We start from the raw sequence: 5,477 nt of genomic DNA, 5'->3' as shown, positions 1-5,477 counted from the left end.
AGCCAATTTATTTTTAAATGACAAGTATGTAGTATGAAATTGCTATTTTTTATTTAATCAATATTAGGGTGAATTATATAAAATTACCATTTTTATTGGTTAAAGTGGTTCATACACTTAATTGCATATAGAAATATTATATGGTATGGTGGCTATATATTTTAAATCAGAAACTTAGAATTATCTCACAAGGAGTGTGATTCCTTCTTACTTTTATATTATTAAAAATTACAAATATACAAAGATTAAATTGCACTACATTATGTATTTAATAAATAAATTTATTGCAATAAGATTACACTTTGTGAAAAGTAGAATATACCAGTAATTCTGGACTGCATGGACAATTTAGCATAAGCACAGATACTCATTCAAAAGTGAAAATTATTTTGAAAGCTCACAAATTAACAGGTGTCTACTATTTTAGGAAATAATTCTTTATCTATGATACAGTAAAGTTTAAAGTGAATTATAATATACTATCTTTTGTTCCTGTTCTTCAAAGTAATAGTTTTATTAATTTTATGTTATAATAGCAGTAACCATGTGTGAGTGGTATCATTAATTTTATTGTTGAACTGACTCTTAAAATGCTCTAGTTCTTTACAAAAATGGGGCTTATTATCTTCTAATCACATTTTACTAGCCATAGCAAATCTCATAGATCTTTCATGGACTCAGAAAGAGAGAAAAAAATTATATGGAATTATTCTACATATTGTAGTTTATTAATACTTGGTTTGATGTTTATTCCATTGACCAAAGTGCTTCCTTCAACCAGTTCCATAGACCAAGAGCTCTTCATTTGTGGTTTAAAATGCCTTTGAAGGCATCCGTTAAGTTTTCTATTTCCCAACTACATATATTTTGAGACTAAAATATCTTCATATAAGTCAACCAAACAATATATGTTAATTGACTAAGTGTAATGCATATATGATAATCTAACTATTAAACTATACATTAAGAAAATCCACAACATGTATTTAAAGTTTTTAACTCTTTGTACCATTTGTAAATATAATTGTTTTCATAATAATTAAGTATTTATGTATTGGTATTTAATTAAATAAATATTTTAAAATTATGTTTTTAGATCTTTTTGTAGTTCATAGGAATGATGATTGGGTGTTCACATGACTGTGTGAAATGTACCTCTCTCAAATCTTGTTACTATATTGACATATTACCCTTCTGACATGAAAAAAAAAGAAAAAATATATTTGAATAGCTATAGTAAATGTCAGTACAGATGAAGAACAGTTGTAAAAGACTTTAGAGTCTCTAATAATTTGTAGTAAGTCCTGGAACCAAAAGGTGTAAGAACCACTACTCTAAACCTTTAAAAAAGAAACAAGAATATTCAGCACTTCGGTTACACCAATAGGTTACTTTCCAAAAATAGTCATTTTGTTAAAAACAACCCCAGTAATTTGAATTAAGATTTTTCTTTGTATGTTATTTAATATTTTACCTTACTTAGAAAATACATTTGAATTTATTTCAGTTATTGATTTTTATGGTTTTTTTAATCAGATGAAACTCACTTGAATTCATAGATCTACCACTTCCTAGCTCTGAAATCTTCAATAAATCACTTTACTTCTGTAACTTTCAATTTTCTCATTAACAAAACAGAAATAATATATGACTCATATTACTAATATGAGGTTATACGTGTGTGTGTGTGTGTGTGTGAAGTTGTGAAGTAAAGCATGGTAAAAAAAACAGTAATAATAAAGATAGTGAAAGAGATAATATATAGCCAAAGTAATATGTCTAGAAGGAATATTTTTTCATTAAGTCAGAAGATACTGGTAGTAAGGGAGTCCTTTGGTGGCTCTTGAATTACACATAATAAGCTAACAGCAAATATTGACTAAAGGTAGATCTGCCTTGACTATTAACCCTATACATTTGACAAATATGTAGCATGACACTTAATTCCTGCGGTAAAACTCTATTTCCGTAATGTGCACCACATTTCAAAACCCAGTACCCTGAAGGAATATTATAAACTTCACTCAGGTTTGTCAACTTTTCTGGCTCTTTTCTCTATTCAGGAAGATAATAGGACTGCATTCATTTCCCCCTTCTCTCTTTAAAGTTAGAAATGATCAAGTATGTTGCTTGGTTTATGAGAAAGAATGTTGTACTTCACTTTTTTAAGTTTTTGAGACAGAGTCTCACTATGTCACCCTTGGTAGAGACCTGTGGCATCACAGCTCACAGCAACCTCCAACTCTTGGGCTTAAGCTATTCTCTTGCCTCAGCCTCCCAAGTAGCTGAAACTACAGGCACCTGCCACAATGCCCAGCTATTTTTTTGTTGTTGTTGCTGTTGTTGTTTTAGCTGGCCTGGGCTGAGTTCAAACACTCCACCCTTGGTGTATGGGGCTGGCGCCGTAGGTAAGCACGGGAGCCAAGCCTGTACCACACTTTTGTGTGGAATATTTCAAAGTCAAATGCTCTTCTTTGTGTTTTCTTTTTCATGCTTCTACAATCAAAGAGATTGTATATTTCACCTAGTGCAACCACAGCTACAGAGTATTAAAGCCACCCACATACTAGATTTTTTAATCCCTACGTAGAAGACAAGTATTTGATAGAGATAAATGGATCTATAGCTGATTTTCATAAATGAGAAAATGCCTTTATAGTGTTAATTCACTGAGATGTAGCAGTTGGTTAAGTAGCATAACAATGTGTACCATACAGTTTATCAAACTAATCCCAATAGTGGCACAAATTCAGAAATACCATTGCACAAGTACAATATCAATTAAGTGTCTTTGAGACACAAATAGTATACGTCTCTGTTTTTCATCACAGATTGTCAATCTATTCAGCACAATACTGACATTACAAACTTCTTCCATTGGAAACATCCTCTAAATTAAGTAAAGCTTTTCAAAGCTTTCATTTTTCAGTTACTCTGTATCTTTTCTAAGAGTCAATATTTTAAGTAAAGTAGACTAAATTAGCCCTTCTTACTTTTGTCTTCCATTTTCACTGGGGCAATAAAATACATAGTTGAAATTCATTCTCATGCTTGTGTAAAGCTTAAAAAGATTAGTGGATAATAGAGTCCAAATTATGGACTTTGAACATTAATCCACAAAGAATCAACATTAGAAAATGTATCATATTGTGAGCTATTGGGCACAATATTTAGCCAATAAGGTTTGGAGAGATTGTATAATACTTGGAAACACATGTGGAACGAGGTGGATTAAAAACTCATTTTCTTCCACCATCTGGTGCATCCACTTTTGCTGTGAAAACAGTCTATGATATTGTGCTGCTCAGTGCAGACGTTTGCAATCTTTTTTTTCCATGCTACTTGTAAATGTCTAATTTATTTGGTGTATGATCATAGTGACAGTGGTGCTAATCCGTCTTTGTTCATTAAGAAAATGTGGTCAGGGAAGAAATTAGTACATATTAATTGACTGACAAGAAATACATAGGGTTTTTATTTTTTCACATTATGTAGAGGAAGTATATGTAGCCAAAGAACCTGGCACCAAAGTTTTCTGGATGTTTAAATGTGGAAGGCCTTGGGCTGGAACCTTTAGTATGGTTATATCAAAATGGAGCATACAACAAGTACAAACTGGGGAATGGGAACAAGTTTGGGGATCCAACAGAAAGGCATATGGAGAGGAAAAGGTTTTGATATTAAAGTGGATTTGCTACAATCTATCAGTGAAATCTTTTTTTTTTTTTTTCAGTTTTTGACCAGGGTTGGGTTTGAACCCACCACCTTTGGCATATAGGGCCAGTACCCTATTATTTTGAGCCACAGGCACCATCCTATCAGTGAAATCTTAATGCCATATTGGTGGATGTCTACATATAAGTTTCTATTACTTGATAGTTGAAAGTCTAAATTAATACAACATCACTTGTAGCATCGCTTTACACTTTTTCATTTCTTAGATTTTGCTTGTTTAGATAGCTCTATTATTCCTAGCATAACCTTTATACATTTAACATGAACTTCAATATTGATAGGGAAATTATATGATTGTCATCACTCACTTCAAATTTATAATTATAAGTTATAAAAAGGCATAGAATATTGTCAGATGATTATATTTCCCCAATATATTCACTTTTCCCTTGTATAAGTTGTCTGCTTTACAGTCTATCTCTCCTTACATTTTACTCCAACCTTACCTAATAACCTCAGTGCACAGTTCATGAATAACGGATGTAATCAGAGAACGACCTCACTTCCATGCCTTCAATCCTGCCAGTCTTCCAGCATCTATAAACATGTATTCTCCCTACTATTTTTTGTTCTATATAAAGTCAAACCTCTACTTGATTCAACATATTTAGGTATACTTATCTTTGCATATGCAACTTTCTAATACACATCTCAGCATAAATATGTGAGAGGTATGTCATATTCATATTTAACACTTATCTAATTGAACTCCAGAATGTTGACTTTTTTCTGTTACTCAATCACACTATCTTAATTCTGTTCCAGGTGCTTCGCTATTACTATTACTATTCTTTCTGCTTCTAGCACCAATGACAATTAAAAACAACAAAAATAAATAAATGGAATAATTTTAAATTAAGCAATTTCTGCAGAACCATGTAAATAATCAACATAGCAAATAGGCAAATAGAAAACCCACAGAATATGAGAAAATATTCATAAACTATACATATGGTATGGAGATAATATTCATAATTTACAAAGAACTTCAGAAAATCAGCAAGAAAAAGCAAATAACCTCATTTAAGGAAAGAACAAAAACATGAGTGAGGGATAAGGGAGAGGGGAGAAGAGGGGGACACAGGGGTCATGATGTATGGCACACCTCTTAGGGGTGGGACACAATTACAAGAAGGACTTTACCTAACAACCACAATCAGTGTAACCTAATTCTTTGTACCCTGCAATGAATCCCAAACAAACAAACAAAAAAAAGCACCTTGGGGGTGGCGCCTGTGGCTCAGTGTGTAGGGGTCTGGCCCCATATACTGAGGATTGTGGGTTTGAATGCAGCCCCAGCCAAACTGCAAATTAAAAATAGCCAGACATTGTGGTGGGCACCTGTAGTCCAAGCCACTTAGGAAGCTAAGGCAAGAGAATCGCCTAAGCCCAGGAGTTGGAGGTTGCTATGAGGTGTGGTGCCAAAGCACTCTACAAAGGGCCATAAAATGAGACTTTGTCTCTTAAAAAAAAATAAGGACACCTACACTCAAAGATTTATTCCAGCATATTTGACAATCACAAACATGTGGAATCAACCCAGTGCCCATTAATTCATAAATGGATTATCAAAATGTGGTATATGCATACATATGCCATGGAGTACTAATTAGCCATAAAAGGATAAATTAATGTCTTTTGAAACACTTTGAATGAAACTGTGAAGTATCTAAAGAATGGAAAAACAAACACCACATTTACTCTCTAATAATTTGGAACTAATTGATGAGCATACCAAGACA

General features: G+C 32.8%; 1 non-coding gene across 1 annotated transcript; it reads left to right on the top strand.

Moving 5' to 3' along the window:
* The first annotated feature begins 1,096 nt into the window (after window positions 1-1,096).
* Window positions 1,097-1,200, top strand: LOC111722271. Its single transcript, XR_002771119.1, has one exon. It is a non-coding gene; the product is annotated as a small nucleolar RNA U13 (small nucleolar RNA).
* The last annotated feature ends 4,277 nt before the right edge of the window (window positions 1,201-5,477 follow it).

The sequence above is a fragment of the Otolemur garnettii genome, unplaced genomic scaffold (assembly GCF_000181295.1).
Source record: "Otolemur garnettii isolate 467f Iridium unplaced genomic scaffold, OtoGar3 scaffold00227, whole genome shotgun sequence".
Taxonomy (NCBI): Eukaryota; Metazoa; Chordata; class Mammalia; order Primates; family Galagidae; genus Otolemur; species Otolemur garnettii.
This window is presented reverse-complemented; position numbering and strand designations above follow the sequence as displayed.